This window comes from Neltuma alba, unplaced genomic scaffold, assembly GCF_004799145.2.
Source record: "Neltuma alba isolate B1F8T4 unplaced genomic scaffold, ASM479914v2 tig00010110_pilon, whole genome shotgun sequence".
Taxonomy (NCBI): domain Eukaryota; kingdom Viridiplantae; phylum Streptophyta; class Magnoliopsida; order Fabales; family Fabaceae; genus Neltuma; species Neltuma alba.
This window is the reverse complement of record NW_021635062.1, coordinates 161,426-174,740: the sequence shown is the minus strand read 5'-3', so window position 1 is coordinate 174,740 and position 13,315 is coordinate 161,426.

Sequence of the window (13,315 nt, the reverse complement as noted above, 5' to 3'; positions counted from 1 at the left end):
ATATCCATTTATGTAGTGGATTGGTTAATGTAGACCTTTGAACTTAAATATATATAGTATCATATATCTCCATTTTTGATCTTTTGATTCTCTCTACTCTTACATGATTGTGTTTTGATATTGTGATTCTAATTGCATTTGACTTGTTGCATCGATCAATCTTTCTACACACACTAAGGGCATTTAACAAGATCATGAGAAATAGAGTCCCATTGCTAAAGATCGTGGACTTAGATAGTACTTTAAAGTTTACCATTTTGAAACTTAGTGATTTCTACTCCCATATAAATCAGTTTTGAACTATGATATTCTGAGCACACTTTCAAGAGGACTCTATCATTGTTTGATAATCTACTTTTCATCATTCTATTTCTTACATCTCTAAAATCCAAAAATATTTTTATCATTCAGTTCAATTCACTTAATGTTTTTAAAAACCAAAACCCCCTTTTTATGTTCAGTATGCATTGCATGGCATTCAAGTTAGCTTAGACCCATTTCAAAGGCTTCAATCAAGTGAAACGACTCAGGGCTATAACTTATAGTGTAATCCTTGGATAAAATTTTGATTTAACCTCCAAGGGTTGGAAAAGGTTGTGAATCATTAAGAAAGGTGTGGTGATTATAACGAGATGACCAAAGGTCCTCTTTTAAAGGTTGTGTGATATCTTCTAATATTACTACAATTTAAACATTTATTTACTAATACCACAGAAGCAAAGAACTTGATGTTAGGATTATGGTTTTGATGATAACAAAGTTAGATTGAATTGGTTAAGTGTGTTGATCGATCATCTGATCGATCAAATGATTATCGATAAGCTGTCAGATAACTCTTCAGTGTAAATCAGTTTAATGTTAAGTATTTTAATCGATGAGCTGTTCAATAATTCATTGATCGATAAATTGATTGATTATCGCTAACGTAAAAGTCATATAAGGTAACTATCGATTATCGATAAATTGATCGATAATCCAAGATGATCGAACAAGTGACAGATAAAAAGAAGTGAATCTGAACTGACTTTATCGATCAAGTGATCGATAAATACTTTATTGATAACGACATCGATAAATGGTAAGGCACTCTATCTATTTTGCTTATTGATTCTATCATTGTTTATCGATCACATTATCGATCATTTGTTTATCGATAATATGATCAAACATTGATGATTGAACCCAATTGTTCTATGTTATTTCATATCATTTTAAGGGTTTTTATCATAGGTTTTGGCTCCTTTTAATGATAATTGTGCTTAATTTTGATTAAGAGTCCTTACTTTGAGTTAGTGTCTTTTTGAGGGTAAAATTGTCATAATTAGTTATTAATTGTATTCAATTAATTTTTAGGACAATTGATGCCTTAAATTGTTGCTTTTCAATGTAGGACACCTGAGATCGGGGCCAAGATTGAAGATTCAAGGCACAAAGATGCAAAGAGGAGCCTCTGCCATAGTTCACTGCGGCACACTTCTTCCTTCGCCGCGGCGAACGTCGCCCATCAAATAGGAAAGCTCTCTGCTATGGTTTGCCACGGCGAACACCTCGTATTAGCACATTTCAGACCCAACAATTTCGGGAAAATCTGACCTACCCACCTCCAGAAACCGACCCATACACGTCATTTTCAGGTTAGAAACCCTATTTTGGGTATGGGTGAGGTCATACACGGGGAAGCAGCCACCACCTACGTTTTCTATCATCATCTCCTCTCATCTTTCCCACTGAACCCTAATCCTCCATCTCCATCTCCTTCACCTTCCATTTTCCTGCACTTCTTCTTCATCCATCTTCATTTCCTTCATCTCCTAACTGTTATGGCTGAAGATTTAACTCTGGTTGGAGCTGATTCCAAGGCTATGATGAGCTAGGCTTTTCCAACTCTTGAAGATGGTGGAGTAGCATGAGTTTCCAAGCTTCAAAGGGGAGTTTTAGTTTTAATCTTTAGTTTCTAGCTATGTGTTTATGATTTTCTAGGTCTAGGAGTTGTAAAGTCTTAGTTAGACACTTTGGTTAATTCTGTAATCATTGGTTAATAATTAACATTTATAATTTGGATTGATTGATGTTGAATTTTGTGCTTAAATATATGTAGTTGCATATATGCTTCTTGTAACTCTCATGATTCTCTCCTATCTTGCATGGTTATGTTTTGATACTGAGTTGATTGTGTGTTACATTGAGTCAATTGTATGATCATTCCAAAATAACACATTAGGGAAGCTTAACAAAGTTTTCATTAATGAGTTCATTAATGTAAGCTTTGGACTCAATGAGTTATTGAGGTTGTTATTAAGAAAACCTAATGGATTTGTGAAACTCCCAATATTTTAAGTGAACTATGATTGCCATCAAAACCATTTTCAAGAGATTTCCTATCAATCATTTCCATTACATCATTATTATCTTAAAATACTAAAAACATAGTATCTTAGGTTTGTTTTCATTGCATTCAGTTTAGGCACCATTCATTTAAATGTTAAAAACCCAAAAACCCCTTTTCATTACATTGCATGGCATTTAGTCTAACTTAGATAACTAATTAAGGTTCTCAAGCGTGAAACGACCCGAGTTTGCACTATACTGTATAACTTGGATTTATTATTGATTGAGAACCCCAAAGCGAACGACAAAAAGGCTCTCGTCAATTGAGCTCTAACCTTCTGAATGTAGGTACTGATTATAGACTAGTGATCGATAACTTTATCGATCACCAAGTTATCGATAACATGATCGATAATTTATGTTCCAGTTGCTTCTACTTAGTTTTCCTAGAACTAAATTATCGATAACCTTATCGATAATCAAGCTCTTCTATATAATACTTTTTCAGATAACATGATTGATAAACAACTTTAGAACAAATCCTTTACTTCACTGTTTATCGATAATCTGATCAAACATGCATTGATCGATCACCTATTTGATAATTCTTGCTATCCTTGTTTCTCATTGAATGTTTTACACTTGACCTTTATCGATAACATTATCGATCACAGCTTTATCGATAATGTGTTCAAGCAACATGTACTAAAGCTTCATTTCTGTAACACTTGAATTATCGATAAGATGATCGATCAACCTTCACTCGATAAACTGATCGATCATTGATCTCTGTCAGTTTAATTTCAGCGAGCTATAACATCTCTCATATTCACCTGTCTACTTACTTTCAAACTATCTTTAGTTTGCATAATCTTCATGACTATTTTACTAAGAGATTTATATTCAAAGGAACTCTGGTTTACATATCAGCTTAATATTTCCTGTTGCATTTTATCGATCACCTGATCGATAAACCATTGTTCCATCATCTGATCGATAAACTTCTTCAATTGATCCAAAAAACTCTCACTCTGTTTATTGATAACCTGATCGATCAACCAGTGATCAATCACCACTTCGATCAACCATGTCCAGAATATCTTTTTGCACTTTTGACGAACAATTGATTTCATCTAGAATCATTGAGTAATCAAATAATTATTCTTTCTGTTTCATTTTAAAGCTTACACTACAAGACTCTTACTTGTTGAAGTTTAAAATATGGTTACAAATTACTAAGAGAAATTACAATGGCTCTTTAACGGGGTTACGCAACCTACAACCTACTGTGTCAGAAACGCAGAAGCATTAATGGTGGAATCGTTGTAACTGGGAAAACACGCAAACGGAGTCACAACGGCTAGAAGCTCATCCATCCAACGGTTACTTAACGACCACAACTATAAAAGGCACGAAGAAGCATTAATCAGAAGATTGAATACGTGAACTACCATTTGTAATCATTTACTACTACATTCAGTACTCTGTTTCTTCATTATTACTGAGCGTCAGTGTTTATCATTTAGTCTACTCTGTGAGAGACTCAATATCTATCTTCATTAATCATCTGAGTGATACTCAAGAGTGTGGAATCTTGAGTGGGCTTGTATCCTTATGGGAGTAAGGGGGAGTGATTGAGTGATTCAAATACTGTACTGAGGCATCAAGAGCCTGATCAATCTTGGAAGATAGTGAAATACTCAGAGGTGTTTTGAGGACTGGACGTAGGTCAAGTGGTTAAGACCGAACCAGTATAAATCCTGTGTCTTCCTCTCTGCGGTGAAATCCCTCCTAACTCTAACTCTCGATTTCCGATATTGTCTGATTTTAATTTCACAATTTTTTTGACTCACCCAATTCACCCCCTCTTGGGTGAGATTGCTACTAACATTTGGTATCAGAACAGATCTCTTCATTAAAGATTTTACAATCTGAAGAGAGATCCAATGGCAGGATTCAGAGATAGTGTGCTGCCGAAAGGATGCTCAACGTCCAAACCGCTAGGCTTCAGTGGAGAAAATTACACCTTCTAGAAAATGAGGATGAAAATCTTCATCAAGGCCATAGAGTATGGATTGTGGGACGTAATAGAGCACAACAACTATGTCCCAATGAAAACAATAGACGAACAGCAAGTACGCAAGAGTCCCAGGGAGTTCGATGAGGAAGACAAGAAGATGGTGACCCTAAACGATAAAGCTATCAACATACTCACATGTGCACTTAGCCAGAGGGAATATTTTAGAGTTTCCAGCCTGGAGACTGCGAAGGAAATATAGGAAGCCCTGGAGATAGCTCACGAAGGAACCTCCAGAGTAAAACAGAGTAGAATCAACACTCTCACCACAGAATTTGAACTCTTCAGAATGAAGGAAGGGGAGAGTATACGAGATATGGAAGTCAGATTCTCACATCTCATAAACCACCTGACGGCACTCAAAAAGAAATACAATCGGGAGGATCAGGTGAGGAAAATCTTAAGCTGTCTCACAAAAGAATGGGAACCAAAGGTGACAGCAATTGAGGAAACTAAAGGAGAGTCAATTGGGTCCGTTGTAGCATTATTCGGAAGTCTTGCCGAATATGAAAGCAACCAAAAATACAAGAAGGAGATAAATGAGAAGAACCGCAAAGGCATCGCCCTTAGAACTCAAGAGAGCGAAGATGACAACGAAGAAGATATGGAGGATGATGAAATGGGCCTTATCATCAGAAGATTCAAGAAATTCTACAAGAGTAGAGCTGGAAAGAAGTTCCAGACAAAACACAGAATTTCAACATCGCAAAATGAATCAAAAGAGCCTATCATCTGCTTCGAGTACAAGAAACCAGGACACATCAAAGTAGAGTGCCCTCAACTGTCCAAGATGAAAGACAGAGAAAAGAAGAAAGAAAGATTCAAAAAAAAGAAGGCTTTCATCACGTCAATATGGGGAGATAGCTCCTCGAAGGAAGAAGAAGAAAGCAATGATGAAGAAACGACCAACATCTGTCTAGTGGCCCAGGAAAACGAGGAATCAGAGACAGATGAGGTAATCATTTTAGAACCTTCCTATGATGAGTTACAGTCTGAATACAATGCATTACATTTAGAATTAGTTAGAATTGCAAAGGAGTTGGTAAGCTCCAAGAAAAGAATAAAGTTCTTAGAAGAACAACAATCAAAGTCTGAATACAATGTAGATTCGCTCCCAGTTTGCAAAGATTGCGAAATAAAGAAAAAGAAGGTTGAGGATCTTACCAGAACCTTAGAAAAATTTACTAAGGGTAGTGAAATGCTTAAAGTAATCTTAGGAGCTCAACGATGTTCAATGGACAAAACCGGTATAGGACCAGCTCAGGATAAGTCAAAGGGAAAGAAAAAGAGTAGTGGTAGATCATATCTTACATATTTTAGAAATACTGTGCATTCTTCCAATCCATTTGCACTATGTTCTTACTGCAACCGTAAAGGCCATTCAACTTCTGCTTGTTACCATAAGAAGAAAGGAACCTACGGAACATTAAAATGGGTGCCCAAAGGTACTTATGTACCAAAGATAACTCATACTAACCAAAAAGGACCCAAGAAGGTATGGGTACCTAAAACATGATTGCGATTTTACAGGTATGTCTCAAGGCATCCAGAACAAACAAATGGTATATTGACAGTAGATGCTCTAGACACATGACAGGAGACACTAAGAAGTTTACATCACTCAAACCAAAAGAAGGAGGAAAAGTAAGTTTCGGAGGAAACCAATCGGGAAGAATTGCTGGAATCGAAGAAATCAGAAGTAACATGGGAATAAAGGTCGAAGATGTATACTACGTGGAAGGTCTATGTCATAATCTCCTCAGCGTCAGTCAAAGTGTAGACAAAAACAATTGGGTGATCTTTGATTCTGAAGAATGCTTAATCATAGGCAAAGATGACCTACCTTTGAAGAAAGAAGAGTTGAATACAAAGCTGAGAGCTCCTAGGGACGGTAACTGTTATACACTTCAAATTGATTCTAAAACCTCTGAAAACTGTTTTATTAGTAAAAAGGAGGAAAGTTGGATTTGGCACAAACGTCTTGCACATGTTAACATGAATCAACTTTCAAAATTAACAAAAAGGGATTTAGTTCTCGGTTTACCAAAAATTTAGTATGAACGTGATATTATTTGTGATGCATGTCAAAAGGGTAAACAAACAAAGTCTTCATTTAAATCAAAGAAGACAGTCTCAACTGAAAGGCCACTCCAAATGCTCAACATGGATTTGGTTGGTCCATCAAGAGTAAAAAGTTTCAGTGGAAATCTGTACACTCTTGTGATAGTTGATGACTATTTGAGATTTACCTGGACTTTGTTTCTTTCCTCTAAAGATGAAACGTTTAATGCATTCATTGTTTTTGCCAAAAAGGTCCAAAATGAGAAAGGTATATCTATTGTGTCGATCAGGTCTGATCAAGGAGGAGAATTTGAAAACAACAAATTTGCAGACTACTGTGAAGAACATGGAATTGACCACAACTTCTCTGCACCAAGAACTCCTCAACAGAATGGAGTAGTTGAACAAAAGAATAGAGTGCTCACGGAAATGGATAGAGTAATGTTGAATGAGAAAGGAGTCTCACAAGTATTCTGGGCAGAGGCAATGAGCACAGCTTGCTACATATCCAATAAAGCCTACATCAGAACGCTGCTCGGAAAGACGCCATATGAGCTGTACAAGGGGAGAAAACCTAACTTGACTCATCTAAGGATCTTTGGGAGCAGATGCTATATTCACAACAACAACAAAGAAAATTTGGGTAAATTCGATCCTAAAGCTGATGAGGGTTTGTTTCTTGGTTATTCTAATCGTAGTAAAGCTTACAGAGTTTTCAATAAATGAACTTTTACAATAGAAGAATCAATTCATGTTGTGTTTGCTGAAACTGAACCAATTTCAAAACCTCTAGATGATGATGCTGAGATCGTTCAAAACTTTTCAAAAACTGGATTTGAACAAAACTTCAAACAAATTATCCACAGAAACCTTTTCAGAAAACAGAGATGATTTAAACGATCCTTCTTCACAAGAAATCTAGAACAGCCAAAGGCATGGAGACATAACTGAAATCATCCACTGGAACAAGTCATTGGTAAAGTCAATGAAGGGGTCAAAACCCGGAGACAAGTGTTCAATGAAGTTCATTTTTCTGCATTCATATCTCACATTGAACCCGCCAGTATTGACAAAGCACTATCCGATGAATTCTGGATAGTTGCAATGCAGGAAGAGCTTAACCAATTTGAGAGAAATCAAGTTTGGGAATTGGTACCCAGACCAGATGATCATCCGGTCATTGGCACCAAATGGGTATTCAAAAACAAGCTCGATGAATCTGCACAAATCATCAGGAATAAAGCCAGATTGGTAGCTAAAGGATATAATCAAGAAGAAGGTATCGATTATGAAGAAACATATACTCTAGTAGCCAGATTAGAAGCCATGCGAGTACTTTTGGCATTTGCTTGCATCAAAGATTTCAAACTATATCAAATGGATGTTAAAAGTGCATTTCTGAACGGTTATATCTTAGAAGAAGTTTTTATCGAACAATGTAACACCTTACATTTGTGACCTTATATTGTGCCAAGTTAAGATATTCAGAAGCGCAATTTAAGGTTACTGGGTTGAAAAATATGAATTTGAAAATTTCTTTTTCCGCCTTACTATTCATTGTAACCTTAAACTTGGCATAACTTTGGAAAATCGTAACTAATTCTAGAAAAATCGAAACAAGGTTGTTCCAAGTCTCACTCAAAGCTCTTAATATCATCTATCAAGGAAAAATGACCTCAGGTTCCACTTTAATCAGAAACGCATCCGTTTTTAATTTCGAAAAGTACTGTTCATTTGGTCATTTTTCTATTTTCCAGGATTTTTGCCTAACTTTGAACAGGCATAACTTCTTGTACAGAGCTCCGATTGTGACACCTTACCACTCATTTTAAAGGGAAAAATAAGATCTATTTGCATGACAAATTTCAGGGAAAAAGTCAATCATTTGACCAGGGTCTTCGTTGGTCAAAGTTTGGTCAAATCTAGACCATTTTTATCCCATTTTTCACTAATTCTAGCACCATTTCGTTTTTCACTATAAGCATGCCATAATCACATATAAAGGTACTCTACCATTAATATACATTTCAAAAGGTTATCATATCATGTACTCAAGATCAGAATACGCTTACATGGCTTGAAAGAGAAAGGTTCAAAACCATATAATACAGTACATAACTAATAACTTCCTCAAGCCATGGTTATTTCTTTTCCCTTCTCCTTGGAAGTAGTGGCACCTAGAATATCATGTTGTAGGAGGAGTGAGATTTCATAGAAATCCCAGTAGCATTGAACATACAACCATCAAGTCAACATGCATAAGATGTCATGCTACATGCAGTAAATTAACATTGCTAGTCTTTATGCCATGCCATAACCATTCTGTATCCATGTCATCATATTATGGAGCATATAATCATTCTGGTCAAAACTCAATCATGCAAGAGCCAAGGCATACATTGCAAGGAGTTCACATCATCTGGGCATAAACATTCTTATGGCACATAAACACACATAGCAGAAACACCAAATGCAGATCAACAAAATAATTGCAAGTTCACGCTACCTCAATTCCATGCTTAATGTTTCCTCCTTGTTCCCTTGCTTGAGATCCTCCTAGGTTTCCAGAAAATTGCCTATCAACCATACAGTAAGGGTATGGTAAATTCCATATCCAGTATACAATTCTTTCTCTATATAATGCTACCCTTATGCCTTTCAATTTATAATTTCTATATACCTTTCCTAATCCTTTGACTTTGGTTTGACCAAGCCTTAATCCTCAGTTAAGGTCTTGGAATTCTTCCTCAATCCATGATTAATCATGTTTTCTTGGTTAATCATTAACCCTTAATCCTTAATCCAATATTTAATTAAGGTCCTCAAGTCACATAGTCATTAGTACAACATAATCTTATAAGATTAAGTCACTAATCCCTTATGGATTAACCATTAATCCTTCTTTAATCAACATGATTAATCATAATTAATCATCCTTCAATTAGCATAACTAATCACTAATTACTAATTAATTAAGGTAGCTAACCTTAATTACTTACTAATCTCTAATCAAATAACATGATTAATCTTAGCTATCACTAAACCATAATTAATCAAGGTAACTAATCCTAATCTTCCTCAAATAAATAATTAACTAAAAATAATTAACACTTAGGGAGGTAAACGTACCTTAATTAGCTCTTAATCAGCGATTAGAAGTGTCTAACTTTGCTTTCTCCCTTTCTCTCTCTTCTTTCTTCCTTTCTCTCTCCTAAAACTCAAGAACACAACATTCCCTCTCATGCAAACCACTTTGGCCGAATTGTTCATGGAAGGGGGGTATTTATAGGCTTTGATTTTTCAAAATTCCAAAAATGCCCTTCGGGAAAAAGATGCGATCTCGGCCGTCCATTTTTTTCTACTTTACACATGGACAAATCTTAGGGCACACACCATAAGAAGTTGACACATGGATGGACACCTAATCACCATGTGATTTTCATGTGGAAATAAAATATTATTTTATTGTTTTGTCTCTTATTTCCCTTTATGCCCCTGAACAATTTGGAAAATTCCAACTTTGTCCTCCCCCTTTATTTTTGGCCAAAATATTACTCTAAATATTGGGAGAAAAATGACTCATCCTATATTCAGTGCAATCCACTGATTATTTGTGTATTTTCGGTCAGATTTTCCAACAATCCTGTCCAATTTACTGTCACAAAATTTTGATTTCAATACCTCCTTAAATTCCCCTCATTCCAAGGGTATTCCATGATTTTTCTTAAGTTTTACCTCCCTCTATAATTTTCTAAATTTTATTCCGTCAAAAATCACTATTCTACCGATAATAATTCGGTAATAAACATTCTTTAAGCTAACCTCTGCACATCCAAAGGTGGGAAGTAATTTTATAAATTAGGACAATATGTCACATAATTTATCCCTATTTTTCCTTGAATTTTTGAGGCCTCCATATATTTTAAATAATGGAAATTGGCTAATTTTCTTTAATTAACCAAAAATTCCAAAAATTACAAATAATTCCCTGATAAATTATTTTTAATCCTATATTCACCTTCTAAGCCTCAAACATTATTCTGTACCCTCCTTTCTATTTTTCATGATTTTCTGGGAATTTTCAGGAATTTCGGACATTATTTCCAATACTGCCCTTTCTTGATTGATCTTTTCAAAAATTACCGTTATGTCCCTATCCTGATTTTTCTTCATAGCCTGGATCCTCTACCAGTCTACTATACTATTTGGCCTTAGTCAGTCACAAATCATTCATCAATTAGAATAAAATTAACAGGGTGTGACAAACAACCTCCCGATTTTAAAAACTCAAATTTTCCTAATCATGTTTATAAACTTAAAAAGGCTTTATACGGTTTAAAGCAAGCTCCTAGAGCCTGGTATGAACGACTTAGCAACTTCTTAATAGAAAAAGGATTTGAAAGAGGTAAAATGGTTGCCACACTTTTCATTAAAAGAAATAAAAAAGATCTTTTGATTGTTCAAATTTATGTGGATGATATTATTTTCGGTGCTACTAATGAAGATCTTTGTCAAGAATTTGCTAAGCTTATGTAGGGAGAATTTGAGATGTCAATGATGGGAGAGCTAAATTTCTTTCTGGGATTACAAATCAAACAAGAAAAACGGCATATTTATATCCCAGATGAAATACCTGAAGGAGTTACTGAAGAAATTTGGGATGGAGAATGCCAAAAGTGTAAAGACTCCTATGAGCTCAACCTGTTCGCTTGATGTAGACAAAGACGGCAAAGACATAAATCTAATGAGATACAGAGGGATGATCAGCTCATTACTATATCTCACTGCTAGTAGACCAAATATTCAATTCAGTGTGGGAATGTGCGCAAGATATCAATCAGCTCCAAAAGAGTCACATGAAGAAGCTGTCAAGAGGATTCTCAGATATCTTGTAGGAACTCAAAATTTAGGAATCTGGTATCCAAAAAGGGAAGCCGAATATCTAATGGGATACTCAGACGCATATCATGGTGGATATAAGATGGACAGAAAAAGCACCAGTGGACAATGTCAATTTTTCAGAGGATGTCTCGTCTCATGTTCAAGTAAAAAGTAGAATACCGTGGCAATCTCCTCAATTGAATCAGAATATATAGCCACTGCTTGTTGTGCGCTCAGATCTTATGGTTAAAGCAACAACTACAGGATTTAGGAATCAACTTACGTGAGATTCCAATCCTATGTGATAATACGAGCACGATAAGTCTATCCAAGAATCCAGTCCATCATGCCCGAACCAAACACATTGATGTCCGACATCACTTTATTCGGGACCATGTTCAAAAGAAGGATGTAAAGGTTGAGTTCATCTCCACTGAATATCAAATAGCCGACATCTTCATGAAACCTCCAGATCAACAGAAGTTCAACTTCTTTCGAAGAGAATTGGGAATGGTAAATCCCAATGAACTGTAAGAAATATCATGTTATCTCTCAAGATTAATTATTTAAATTCAATGTTTTGATGATAAAATAACTAACTTAAGCATCGGAGTATGTAGAAATTTGTTTTGCAGGAAGCTCTGTTTCGATGAAGAAAAACAGAGGTAAATAGAGTATGAAATTATCGATAATCATGAAGGCAAAAAGAAAGTAATTTATCGATCACCTGATCGATAAATTCAATTTGTGAAAAAAAGAAAGCACTCCAACATAACAATTATCGATAAGCTGATCGATAAATGCTTTATCGATCAGAACATCGATCAAGAGCCTTGAGGTTTCGAGATCTCTCTTTCAGAATTGGTAAGCATTAATCGATAAGCCGATCGATAAATAGATTATCGATCAAATGATCGATAAACAAGACCAGGTACGCGTCTCTATTACTGATTTTATCGATAACATGTTCAATAATTGCTTGATCGATAACGTGATCGATAATTCTGTTCTGTGTTCATGTGTGTTCTTCATATTTATCGAACACGTGATCGATCAAGCGTTGATCGATAACTTGATCGATAAATCTAAAACTTATAATGGTTAATTTTTGAAACTCCACCGTCAATTATCGAACCCTAACTCGGAAAAACTCCCATCCCCTGTTTCTCGTAACGGTCCAAAATCACTGTTTTATTAAATTTCTTTTCTCCCTTCTACTCTAATACATCCCTACTGCATTTCTGACCTACCCTGAGCTCCAAACATCACACTTAAACTGATCATTCACTCAGCCGCTCTTCGGTAACCCAACAATGGCACGAGTAAAGCAACCCAATGTGGAGAGGGAAGAGAATCTTGAAAAGCAAACTCAATCGGCCAAAACTACTCCATCGGGAACCAAGAAACGCTACAGACCGAACTAAATCCAAGCTACCCCTGATCACTGAAGGATCTGATACTGAGTCCGATGAAGAGGCTTCAGTTCAGAAAGCTGTGGAATCAGCTCTAAGAGTCTCTGTACCCAGGCAAGCACGACAAAAGAGGCAGAGAACAAGGGAAGGTAGCTCACGGCCAGCCCCCACTGAAGGTATCCCAACTGAATTCTCTGAGCTACTTGTTGGCAATCTAGATATGGATGTGAATATGTCAAAATACAAGTCTGATTTTGCCAATAGAAAGTTCTGTCCAGTTGTTTCTGTTGACTTAGAAAGCCTGAAGAAAAACCAACAGATTAACCTCGATCTAGCTGACCCATTAAAGCACTATTCTAATTGGTTAATCATTGGTGGAGCATATTGTCCTGAGGTAATTAAGAGATTCTACTGTAACATGGAGTCAGTAGAAGAGTATGACGATCAGGACAATCTTATAGAAGATTATTTGAAGGTTACACTGAGAGGGAGATCATTTAAGATTATAAGTACCAAAATCAATGAGTTACTGGGAACCCAGGAGTTTGTGAGAGGG